Genomic DNA, 13551 nt, shown 5'->3' with positions numbered 1-13551 from the left:
CTGGAACTTGTTGAAAAAGAACAAAATTTTTTGACTTTCCAATGGCAATTTAGATTTTGGACTTATATTACAAGGGCGTTTTCTATCAAGAGAGCTATCTCTGTTGAGATGAAAACTGCTGTTTTCTAGTTTCATTAGGATTTTGTATTACAGATTGATGTGGTTTTTTGTGTTTGATACTACTTCAGCATCAAATCCTGAGAGATAAAAAAGCAGGTATAGCTTTTGCTTTAACAGGCTAAATGAAAATAGCTGTCTTGATATTCAAAAAGCACGTATTTTTTTGCAGATGAAGAGATCATTAAATAAAGGAATAGCTAAATGTCTATTCCAGCCAGTCTTTCCAGGCATAGGGAAGACTGAGGTCTTTTTCCCTAACAAAGCAACATTTTTTTTTTCTCTGAGGCTGATTGTAGGCCCAGATAGAGCTAAATCGTGAACGTACCATGATCAGGTAACATAAGGAGGGGGCAGAGACCAAGATAATGCGGTGGATGTGTATCGGGGGGAATATTAGGTGTCAGATTTGGGGCACAACTGCGTATCACAGATAAGAATATAATCCTACAAGACTGATCAGAATATAATCCTACAAGATTTATTTGTTAAAGGAGTATAATGAATGCAATATCATTAAATGAGGGAATAGCTTATTTCTCAGAACAAAGAAGTAAAGATTTTCTTCCTAAATGTCAACATCAATATTCATAGTGGTGAGTCAGAGTTGGCAGCCAAGGGCATTGCTTTCTGACCTGTCACAATATTTTGATTTTACAGATTTTTATTCCTGGGAACACACCTTTACAAATGTATCTGCTTCTGTGCTGTGGAACAGTACTGCATTGCAAAGTTTTTCAGGTGGGAAATGAAATCCTTAAGAAACAAGCTGAGAACTCTTTGCCTTACTGTTGTGCATAAAATTGGTTTCCATATCTGGAATTGAAGCATTCCTTTGTCAAAAAATATTATTTGGCAAGGTTTCTTCCACAGTCAACAAAAAATGTAAACCCCTCTAAGAAGTGATTCAGGATGCCTATATAAGGCACCCACTTCTCTGACCCAACTGCTCAGGCCTGCCAGATGATTCAGGGCTCCCATGTGCACAGCTGGGGAACTACGCAGAGCTGGTCCACGGAAAACACTATTGAGAATCATCTGAACAGACAGTAGACTTGGCTTTGCCGGCAACATCTTTGGCCACAAAGGTATTTTTACTAATAAGCAGAGGCCCTAAGGCCCAGAGGCACAGAACTGTTCATATCCACGTGACTACACTTTGTCCTCTCGCCACTTCCAAAAAACAGTGTGGCTGCATCCAGGCTTCCTATCAGGGATGGTTCTTGGCACATGCAGGCGCCAGGCAGTGTTTATTGGCAAAGACTGTGCAAATAGTTAAGTACTATGTGGTCCTGTGTTCAGTCTGAACCCTGATCTTGTTTTATTTACCACTACAGACGGGTTCAGAATACTATTTTGTGTCTTCAGAGCCGGCAGCAACCAGTGAAGAATGTAGCAACGACAGTGCTTTGCACAGTAAGTTAGTGATGGGCGTATTTGCCTCGGAAGGCAGAGACCGCTCTTCTGGGACCTTAGCAATCTTGTGTAAGTTGAACCCACTGACTCTTAATTTTCCAAGGGGATGAGCAAAAAGTAGAATATCCCAGGATACAGGCTTCTCTCCATCCTTATTGTTGCTAAAGACTGCAAGAGGGGAGCAGCAAGAGTGTAAAGAAAACGAACTCAAAGTCTCTATCTTGTTGCTGAAAGTACTCCTTTGAAAGGAAAAGTCTTGGAGTTCAGCCTCGTTTCCAGTTATACGTATGTGATTTATCTGACTTTAATGCAAAATATAAATGCTATCTGCATCTCATGAGTGAGCTGCTGAGTGTTAGCAGGAGGGAAGATATGGACTTCATCCTAGGCTGTTTTATAGGGCTGCTGGTTAGAGCAGCCTTTCTGGAAAAGCTCTCTCCACTGGTGGAATAGGAGTGCTAATGTCAAAGGGGAGTGCTAAATGGATGGGGGGCTAAATTCGGTGCTATTCATGAATGATAGGTATGGGAATGGGATCTCTAGGGATGAGTTGAGGCACTTCTTTCTCATTTACAACCTTTAAGAGTTCAGTTTGGGATACTTCTAAGTGTCTAAGGAGTCTTTGTAGAGAATTTTGCAATCCAGTATAGGAACTCTAGCAGATTTTAAGCTCTTCCATGGACTGGCAGCCTGACCTGAATAGCTCTCTTGAGTTTTAGGCATCATGCAGACTGGAGCTACTATAGCTGATAGAAAGACTAAGGGGCAGAGAAAGGCTTTTACAGCTGAAATGCATTATTTGCTCTCTCTTCTTAAAGACTTGTGCACTTGGAAAAATATAGAAGGCAGCTTCCCCACGTATAGTCACTCAGCTTCTGAATAAGGAGGTAAATTCCCATATTTTGCATTCAGCTCCTTAAAAGACTTGATACGTTTTCTGTGCCTCTGTGCTATTTTTTTGTCTGCAAATGAGGTTGGCCATTTATATTATACTAGTCTTCATGTTACTTGTTTTATACCACCAACTGTATGCTAATGTGTTGTGCAGTGAAAGTAAGGCATTCAGCTGCCATTTCTTTCAACATACTCATCACTGCTTATCATGACCTGTGACTGTAGAGTTTTGAAAACTGTTACATGAGCTAATGGCAGAAAGAAGTACTTCCTAAATACTTTGAAAGTACTGCCCCATGTGTTTTGCAAAGAAAACCTTAGCAATTGCTCAGCTGAAATTTAATACATGCCTAATTTCACTGGTATCAGTGTTCTCATCCAAAGTGAGTGAAAAGTGCTTAGATTTGTCTGTGATTGTTCTCAGATCTTGAGAGCATGACAGTTTGTGTCAACCATCCTACTTGCTATAGTAACATGAAATAATAACAAGCTTCAGTGATTTCTTGCAATTTTTTTTTTTAACCCCTAGATGCAGAGGTTATTTTAACTGCACACATTTTTCTGGCTCATCATCCCATTTTATGGGTTCATTTGAAGCAGGTCTCATGGCAGGTAGCCAGGTTTTCAGTTTATGCAGTGGCAGGTTAAATCAATATACTTCTTTGCTTCTGATGTTAGTTTTGGGGGATTTTTTAAAAAATTCTGTAATAATTATGTTCTCCAGTGCACTTCTCTTATTTTCCATGGTGGTAGGTTTTGTAATATCAGCTGATATCATATTCCTTCGGTACACCTATCATTTGCATGCATATAAAGCAGTGAAGGTGCTCATTATTTTCAGCTAATAAGTAATCTCATTCCCACTTAATTTGAAATACATTGTTCTCTGTATCCTAATTCTGGCTTTCACAGTTACTTGCCTCATTGCACTTGGATTACACTGCACTGTGTTTTAATTCATCATATTTGAAATCTGTAAGATAAAACATCACAATAAACGGATACATATATATAATTGCAAGGGAAACATAAAAGCAAGTAGGTAGGTTAACATGATTTATCACCTGTCAGGTATATGTCATCACAGGCATAGTGGACAGTACGGTACTGCTTCCTTGAGCAGAAGCTCATTGTTTCATGGCTCTTACTAACTTCCCAGGGCTGAATAGAGAGGGTTGCACCAACGCGTTTCTGCCCTCACATGCAAGAGCAGAAGCACCTTCTCCAGACAGGCTGCTGTGACAGTCTTATTGCAGCAGCCACCCGTTCTCAGAAGGAGCTGAGAAGGTTCATCAGAGGTTCACACACCTGCAGTCTCCGCCTTTTCACCCTGGAGCTGCTGCTGGCCAAATATGTCAGTATGATTGCCGAGTGATGGCAAACCACCCCTTCATGTGGAAGCAGCAACTTCTGCTGAGGTTTGTGCACCTCCTGAATTAGTCATTTCCTTTCATCTCCAGTCCAAGATTGTATAAGATGGTAATGATAGTATGAGAGGAATTGTCCTGTGGGCTGTATTTGGCTTGCACAACACCCACAGCAGTGTATCATGTTTGCAGACAATATCAGTTACTGTTTGCAGTGGCTAAATGTCTGAGGGAGAGATGAACCTAGTGCTAATTAAAGAAATAGCTTTCATAATTTAAGGTATCTATTTGGGAAAGTTTTGCCACACATAAATATGCATACTCCTTTCTTCTTGGATAAGGGTTGTTTCTTTCAGTTTTAATCCTTTTTCTTTAATCCTTTCTGACATCAGATCGTCAAAAAGGCCACTTGTACACTAAAGTAAGAGGGAGTCTGCAACGCTGTGCTCCCAAGTTTGTTGTACAAGTCCATAAAACAAAAGCGGAAATCCATAATAAATAATGTACGTAATAAATGTACACATATATGTTAATATATATTGATATCTATAAATTAAAGTGGTGATTCGGATGCTAGGTTTCAGCATTTCTCCGTGTGAGCGTACACCATTGCCACGTGTGTTCTGGGAGGCTGTCTGAATTCTTGAAGTGGCATGATAAGGGACTGCGTGGGTTGTGGGGCACTGAGATAATGCGGAGTCACCTGCAGGCGATGGAAAGGGTGGAGCTACTGAACTTACTATGTCACATATGTTGAATATTTAAGTTGCCTCGGTGTTCTTTAAAATGTTTTTTTTTAAAATGACCACTTAGATCTCGTTTTGTGAATTCCCTGGAAACTGTGCCCCAGTCATGATGAAATACTGGTTTATCATAATAAATGTTGCTTCGGGAATGCATGTTGTTAAGCCACTCTTTTTTAAACACTTACGCGTACTCTCCAAGCTTTAAATGTGTGCTTAGAGCTCCTTGATTCCACTGGGATTTAATCACAGGTTAAAGTGGTTTCCTGAATTGGGGCCAGACAGATATACAACTTGCAGCTAATCGAACAGGAGGAATACTGCCTGTTAAGAATGTATTCCGCTCTTGTCATCTGTATATACATTTGCAATATCATTTTCATATAACTCTGGGCAAAATCGTAGCTTTTGTAATTTGCATAGGATTTTCAGATAACAGCACCGCCCAAGATTAAGGGATACAGGCAGGGAATTTCTGAAAGAACGAAGGGAGCACATCTGAGCCTGCATCTGAACTTCCTTGAACTGAGAAGTCATTGAATGTGGAAAATTAATTTAAGCCTACCTCTTCTGCTAGCATGAATCGGAAGGGTCAAAAGATGCTGGGATGAGGCCCAAATGACAATTAATGAAACAAAAAATATTCAGATATTTCACGAGATGCATCTTGGCAAACAGCTCAGTTAAACTAGTATTGATACAGCACATGGGACCTCTAAATGCTGCAAAGATTTGCCTGGACTTCAGAAGGAACTATTTCCTGAGTCAGGATGTTTCTACCTTATAGAAAATAATATATTACTACAAGTCAAAGTTTCAGTGCTATGTAAGAAGAATTTCTTAGATTTAACAAGAGAAAAAAGTATAGGAAATACAAAAAAGGAAAGGAGCAGTCCATTTTGAAATAGATTAAGTAATTCAACAAGTAATAACATTATTGAAATGTAGCCTTTAGTTTGTTTTCTATGCTGTATCAATAAAAATGGGATAAAATAAACAGCTCGAATATGAAACCTTATGTAATTAATATGCGTAAGTTTAGCTAATATATACAAAAGCAGACACAACTATAAGACAGAAATAGAGACAATTCCTGCTTTTGCTTAATTAAAATCAGGCTACAAATTACTCAGAGAAGTTAGTATCCCACACCTAATACAAACATCTGGGACCAAATTCTGTTTCTTTCATTCCAGTTCACTCATATTTGATGCTTTACAGAACTAAAACAGTATAGCAAAGACCAAATGCGATCTTTCTATGGCACAGAACACACTCTGGAATTTATGTATGGGGACACTCGACAATTTTGGGTCTCATCCTGAAGGTGTTTTTGCATGTGAACAGGTTTATTTCCATACACGAGGCTTTACGTAATGGATGTGCCATGTGCCAGGTAATTATGAAAAGCAAAACTTTTTTTTTTTTTTTGCACTGTAATTGTAGTAAGTTTACTAGTAAAGGACAGCAAGAGATGATGGGCTCCAAATCCTGGCTCAGTTGGTTAGATCCCATGGCTATGTATGATATTCTTTTTTCCTAGCTTTCAGTACATCCTTCTGAGCAGCCACCCAGCGCGTCATGCATTCAGTTCACTACTTCATATGATGAATCTGGTTACAGTGTCAGAAACAAGGTTACTCAGTGATTCAGCCTAATAGAATTACTGGTAGCAATTGGTAATGGAATTACTTGTAGCCATTCCTGTATAAATACATAATGAGAGGAATCTTCAAAAAGTGGTAGTGCTGCTGAGCAGATCCATTTGGATATTTGAGATAATAAATAGGAATGAGATGTGTTCTATTGAAGCATTCTGTATGAAAACTGGCATTTTCTTTAATGTGGATTTTTAAGAAATTAATACCCCAAACTGGAATATCACATTCAGGAAGCTGAAACTCTGAACTTGATTTGAAATCTGAACTCAGATTTGGAGCCAAAATTAGTAAATTATCTAATAAGCATGCAGACCTGAAATGCCTCCCTTTGAAGGTGGCTGTTGTCCAAGAAAAGAACAAGATATAGAAGCTGATAACAGTGCCGCACGGCCAATTTGAAGCACTCTCAAAGTGCTTTACAAATAGATCTTATCTCATTTTATGAAGGAAGAAACTGAGGCACAGGAAGATAAGTAATTTAGCAAAGGTTTTACCGCAGACCAGCAGCGGAGGTGCAAGCAGAAGCCCAGTCTTTTCAGCCTAGTCCAGCTGTCCGTCCACCAGCGCCACGGGGCTCCTCAGTGGTTGCGGACAGACAGAAACCTCCTTCGGCGAGTATTAGCAAGCGTCCACCACAATGCCGCGTGCACCTTCTGCATATACGTGCATACTCCCTTACTTTCTCTGAGTGGAAAAACAAGGACAAAATTCCCTTCATTTTTCAAGATGAGAGACCGGAACATTACGGCAAAATTAGTGCTTGGCAGAAATGTTTATCCCTCTGTGACCTTCTACTGTGCTCTTAAATGTCCAGCTTCTCTCCCTGCAGTCGTAATGATTCCCCTTTTTGTTCACATTCAAAGAATCAGTTCAGACTGATCCAAGTACTTTTGCAGGCGGCAGACAAATGAACCCACTGCGTTTCACAGAGCTGCAAATGCTAGCTAAGTCATAAGATGCTCAGACATAAAAGGCCCTACCCTAAACAAGGAACCGTGCGTTTTGCTTCTCCCTTCTCCCCTGTCCTCCTGCACGCACCGGGGGCAAGATTCACTCATTAATGTTTATTTGTGAAGCGCAGAATCTGGTCTCTTCACAAATCACAGACCAATTTAACCATGTTTTCTGTGCAAATCATGCACCAACGTTATCTGAGCTGCCTGAATTGTTACAGCCCCTTTGGTTGTACTGCTTAAATTGATGCACAGTTATAATGGCATTAAGATGTCTTACACTAATATCACTGATTTTCCCTCTGCTACGGAAAATAAACTATTCTGACATAACTCCATCTAAATAGGAGACGTTATACAGCTTTAACTATAGTAGTATATTGAGGTCAGCACAAGGCCTGCCTACAGAATATGCACAACCAGTGTAACTAGTTATGTTTTAATAAATAATAATGGTAAACGTGTCTAATTACAGCAATTCACCTCGGCATTTCCTGTACTCCTCTCAGAGAGTGATTAAGCACTTCTAATCGCCCCGTGGAGCCAGTTGCGAGCTACAGAGTTATTATTAGGGGCAGTTCTGTGTAATTTTCATATTTCTCATATATGTCATCTCATAGCTGCGGACTGCAGGCAAGTTAAGCGCTGTCACCTAGAAGAAAAGTATTGTCTGCAATCACTTTCCAGGGCTTAGCAATGGCAATTGTTTACTCACAGGCGCAGCTTTTATTTATGGCTGTGAATAGTCCCCCTGATTTCAAAGGGATTGTGCCTGGCAGGAAGTATTTGCAGAATCGATGCCTTACTCAGTGTGCTTAAGTGGTTAATTTTGCTCTCTCCAAACGCGGTTGCAGGATGCTGAACTGGTCTCATGATTCGACACATGCAGGTTACTCCTCTCTTGAAAATGCATTGCGTTTCAATATTTAAAAACCTCAGACAAGCAAAAACCCATTGTTGCACTTACTCCAAGGTGTATTACGATGTTTTATGGTGGATGTAGTGGTCAGAATGTCACACGGACAAGAACATCAATAGAAGTGCGCAAATAATGAAACGACAAAGTTCCAAAATCTGGTTATATAGTGTGATCTAGAAACTACGGGTTAGATTTACTGTCAGATTGAGCAGACACTGTTCAACTGATGTCAAAGGCTAAGACAGAATGGAAAAACATCCTGTAGAAAACAGGACTTTTATGGAAAAAATGTTGACACTAATATCCTTTGCCTTGTTTTGCCTCTTTCTCTTTACGTGCAGCCTGCTCTTACTCTCTGTGTTTGCACTGTCCTCCTGCTGTCATCTTTTCCTGACTACACCCTTTTGTACCTTTGTGCACCACTAAATGCAAGTTTTGCCTGTTACAGCCAAATCTGTGTTATTTGTTGAATGCTCCTCTCTGCCAAAAGTCAGCTACAGGACTTTAGCCCTTACTCTTCCTCCCTTAATGCTTAACCTTTATAGATCCATAAGGAATTTAGCTGTGAAGGGACTCATAAGCTCTGCTCTGTAAGAGGAAATGCCCTTGAAGATATCTGGAGCCGTTTCCAGGAAGCTCCAGGATATAATAGTGTGTCTATGCTGTCCAGATGATCTGCTGTAAATTTTGCACCTGCTCTTCATCTTCCCTCATCCACAAAGCCTACCTGCCAGCGTGCACTTGATGTTCAGTCCGATACCTGATAGTTGGCTCCATAGATGAGAAATTCAGATGTAGATGATAGCCTGGTCCAAACCTGAGCTCTACCTCCTCGTAAGCATGGGCCATGCCCATGCACTCCCAAAAGGTCTGCAGACCTCCAGACTGAAAATGTAGTTGGTATACAGCACTTGGCTTGTGAACCCAATTTTATATTTTGGCAGTAGTATTAAAAACATAGTCACTTTGTAAAGAACTAGTTTTCCAGAAAATGTTGCCAGGAAGGCAAATTATCCCACAGCAGTATAAATTACATTAACTTAATTATGTCTTTATTCTACCAATTGTAATCATTAAAAGCTAATCTCCAGTACAATCAATACTTAATGCCGGTGCCTTCACTTTATATGCACCAATATATGGACATAAATAAGAGTATAAGGAGCTTATATATGATGAGTTTAATGAAGCCTTTGGTAATACTTCACATGGCATTTTTCGTAACTGAGGTGCATTTAGGTACCAATAAATATATATATGAATACCAGATGGGAACTGCTTACTAGCAGCAAGTTGGTAGAAAAGGATCTGGAGACTACAGGAAAAAAAAAACCCCATGTATGAGTCAACCGTACCATAGCGCTCGCTGCACAAAAGCAGACAGCCTGTGGGGAGGTAGGAAGAGGAATGTTGCATGTAAAGAAACCAAGCAGACCTGCCACGTTACTTAGCATTTTTAAGATCTGAATTTAAAATCTACTAGCGCCCAGTTTTGTGGATCAGTTGGAGCGAGAGTCCAACAAGCCGCAGGACTGACTGCCTTTCCTAATAGCCCAGGGCCGAAGCCACTAAGGGAGGCGCTGTAGAGAAGCGCGCTGTGTGCATGTTCTACTCCACCTCGTGTGCCGGTGTCGCATGGAGATAAACTGCTCGGGGAGTAGGATATTATTAAGTGGCATGCCACGAGACTCCTTTACATTTGGTGAAAACTATAATGAGCTTCCTGTTAACAGAGTGACATAAGGATTGCATAAATCGAGCCTGAAAATTTAAGGGTCTGCCTAAAGAGAGGAACTTCAGAAGAGATTATTTTGAGGCAATATTGAAATAGTAAGGCATATCTTTCCTGAGGAAGGCTGTCAAACAAGAGGCTGCACGCAATAGGAGATTAGACTAGGAGCCAATAGACTGAGTTCAAACCCTTCCTCTGCTGTAGTTCTGCTCAGCAGTTGTGGCAAGGTCACTGCAGACTCTGTTTCCCTTCCCGCTGTACTTCTCGGTTTCTCCTTTATGTGCTTTGACCTTTCTGCTACCTCTGACTTTAAGCTCTTTGGAGCCGGCCCATCTTCCCCAGCATTTCTGTAGTGTCTAGTGAAATGTGTCTGTGGGTCACTGTGTGAGACTTTAGATGCTACTATGAGCAGGGAGGAAATGACTTTCTTTCCCGGGCAGAAAAATTATCCCAAATATACAAGAACATCGGAGACTTGAATTTCAGCAAATGGCGCCCAGTTCTGCGGCATCTCCTTCAGCATGCCAGTGCCTTCACAGCAAGTATGCAGCGAACTGGAGCTCTGCATATGCTGCAGACAACTTTCCTTTGGCCGCAGACTACAGAAAGTTAGACGGGCATTAGCAGCTGCCCGAAGCGCAGGTTACAGGGAAGTGTATCATGTTCATGCCATCATTACATACCTTGGATTCCAGCGTAAGCCTGCCGTCTGTGGGTGCAGAGAGCTCCACACACCATAAATACATTAGCTTGGCAGGATGAACCATGCAGCTCTGTCCTTCAGCGAAGAGAAAAAATACTTTTATTCCACAGACACAGTCTTTAGGCTGCTGAAGAGCAAAACAAGGTATGATTTTCTTCCTTGTTACTGACAATTGGAGATGTTTCTGTTTGTCACAAATACTACTACTGTTCTTAATCCGCCGATATATTTGAGTCACGTCAACATGCAAGGATATGTGTCAGTCTTCATCCACACTCCAACTTAGACAATTCACAAGTGTGTTTGCATTTAGGTGTATTTAGGTACATTCAGGTTATTAGTGCTGGCGTTCTTCTTTAGGATAGGAGAGAGTTTGCAGAAACAAGGAACAGATAATTACTAGAAACCTATGGAAAAGAGAACTGCGGCTTTTCTGATGCATGAAGACTGGACAGAGGTGGATCAAAGGGACAGAGAATTAAGGATGAGGGAAAAATGAGGTATGGTGCTTTAAAAAGGAGTGGACTTTGCAGCAAAAGGAAATGTTTCACTTTCCTTAATTCAGTATTCTTAACAAGGACAGAATGAACATTAGGGGAAAAAGTTAAAATAAAACATGAACCCAGAGGTGGAAATTCATCTGACCAAGAATGGATCCAGAGAGTCCTTTTATCATCAAAGTTCAGTTCATAGCTGGAGACAGAGGTTTTGTATAATAATACACTTTTGAAACTAACTGTATTCACAACTGCAAAGAACGCGCCTAGCCAGAACAGAAGCGCTTCACTGCCTTTCCTGAAAAAGGAAAAAGGGGATGACACGGACGTCTCTGATTGAAAACAAGTTCTCTTTTTTCTCTCGTGTTTGTTGTCGAGGTTTAACAAACTTCATTTGCATTCACTTCTCCCAAAACTTGGAAATTTTCTGACAGTTTTGTCACTTCCAGGCAAACCTTTGTGCGATGAAACGCAGCAGCGTCAACTCATTAAAAAGAGGTCCGAGCTGCGCCATTTACTGTGCAAAAATTGAGATTAAACAAACGAATTCTGAATACATGACAGTAGCATGTTCGTTTGTGCTTGGGAATCATCACCGTTCTCAAAATCTTACCAGGGAAATTGCCCTGCAAAGCAGCGCGCTCTGCGAGCCCTTGGTTCAGCATGCTGCTTGTGCATCATGCCCAAGCCCTGCTAATCCTGGGCATAAAAACGCCCCGCGCTGCTGCAGGCGGCTGCAGAGCCCCGCCTGGGGGTCTCAGCGAGAGCTTTGTGTCACCGCTTTTCTCCTGCGGGTATTTATTGCACTCTATCAAATGCATGATTTAGAAATCTTAAAAATATTCCCAGCCAATAGCTGGGACTGTTAGTAGCAGAAAGCCTGCTATCGCTGCAGCCTGGCTTGGCACGAACGGCGCAGGGATTCACAGGTTTAACCTGCCTGGGAGCTGAGCAGCGTGTAGTTCCCAGGGCACTAAGGGCACGAGGTGGGCAAGGACCCCTGGCGGGGGGGCGAGCGCCAAGCCCCAGGGCGTTACGGTAATTACAGAACGTACTTGAACACGTGGGAAGTAGAAAGTAGCTTAACTTTAGACCTAAACTTGGCTCTTAGATATATGTATTTCAACGGAAAGTAGCTGAGGAAGCTGTCCTCCTTACAGCGTCGTCGTGCGCCTGCTACAGGGGCTAAACACTTGTAAGAACTGGTATTTATTTAGTGTCTTTCTCTCATATTTATATATATGCCTATATATTTGTGCCTGTTTCACTAATATTGTAATATAAGCATTTTTAGAGTATTTTTATACAGATGCAGAAACATTCATATTCTCGGCTTTGAACATTTGAAAACAGGAAATGCGAATGTAATTTATTTCTGTAAATACAGAGGCATTTACAGAAAGATCCTCTGTAAACGTTATCAGTTTTGCACTACTCTTCTGTAACCGTTATTATCAAATTAATTATGTGCATTGCAGTAGCTCCTAAAGGCACTAGTCCTAAATCAGGTCTCCCCGGCAAGAATAGCAGTGGGTCAAGAAAAACATCTTCTGCCAGAGGACGGGAACGGGCGCCAGCGATAGCTGGTCGCTCTTCCTAGTTGATTAAGCGGCCAGATCCCTCCTAGCACAGCTGGCCTCGATGGTCACCTGCAACGTGCCAAAGCCGAATGTGGCTGAGCCTGGAGAGGGGGTCTTAATGCACAAAGGGTGAACTTAATCCTGCAACGGAGCTGCTAGCCCACGCTTCCAAATCTGTGCACCAGTACACGAGCAACACCCAAGTCATCGAGGAATAGGCATGGAGCTGTGATGAACATTTAGGTGCTTACATGCATTTTTTTAAACCTGTTGACAAATCTCTGAAATCTGAGCAGGAGTTAAGCCATTAAAAATGGAAACCGTCACTTATAAGCAAAATAGAAGGCACCAGAACAGTATGAAATACAGGTGTGTTATAAGGCAAATACAACTCCCATTTCTAGAAAAAAGAGCTTGGGAAGCGGACGTGCCGCTGCTCTCTGTTGCCTGTGCAACGCAGCCTGAGGGATCAGACCAACATGTGAGTATAGGTGAGGCTACGCAGGGAAGCCCCCGCACTTCCACAAGGAGCTCTCGTCACGCTACAGCGTCCTAACCGCAAACAAAAATAGCCTTCTTACCACGGGTGTAAGGCAAGTTGAGCAATGCAGTTGTTGATACAGTCTCGGGAAAGGTGATGTTGCTCAAGCTTTTCCTTTTGGTTTCTCTAGGCAGAGTCAGGCTCTGGAAGAGCCCAACGTTTAATTCTGAAACTTCTGCTCCCATGTTCATGTGCTTCCTTAAACCAACATTTGCACAAATTGAAACAAGCCTCTGATCACTCTGTGGGAAAATATGTCACATACCTTAAAAAGTTTACTTTCAGTTTCTTTTTCCAAAATTCCCTGTTTTTCCCAGGTTTCCAAAAACGCAAAATCCCAAACACCCTATTTCTTCGAAAATACTTTCTCTTTTCCACCCAGGCCCTTAACTTCTATCGATAACCACTAGTCCCGGTTTAGATATCCT

General features: G+C 41.4%; 1 long non-coding RNA gene across 1 annotated transcript; it reads right to left on the bottom strand.

Moving 5' to 3' along the window:
* Positions 1 to 6658: 6658 nt before the first annotated feature.
* On the bottom strand, positions 6659 to 13326 carry LOC138067072 (uncharacterized). Its single transcript, XR_011140734.1, has 3 exons — positions 13164 to 13326; positions 10486 to 10580; positions 6659 to 6882 (listed from the first exon to the last, which is right to left on the bottom strand). It is a non-coding gene; the product is annotated as an uncharacterized lncRNA (long non-coding RNA).
* Between the last annotated feature and the right edge of the window lie 225 nt (positions 13327 to 13551).

The sequence above is a fragment of the Struthio camelus genome, chromosome 4 (genome assembly GCF_040807025.1).
Source record: "Struthio camelus isolate bStrCam1 chromosome 4, bStrCam1.hap1, whole genome shotgun sequence".
NCBI classification, from domain to species: domain Eukaryota; kingdom Metazoa; phylum Chordata; class Aves; order Struthioniformes; family Struthionidae; genus Struthio; species Struthio camelus.
The sequence above is the reverse complement of the archived record's forward strand: the minus strand, read 5'-3'. Positions and strand labels throughout refer to the sequence as shown.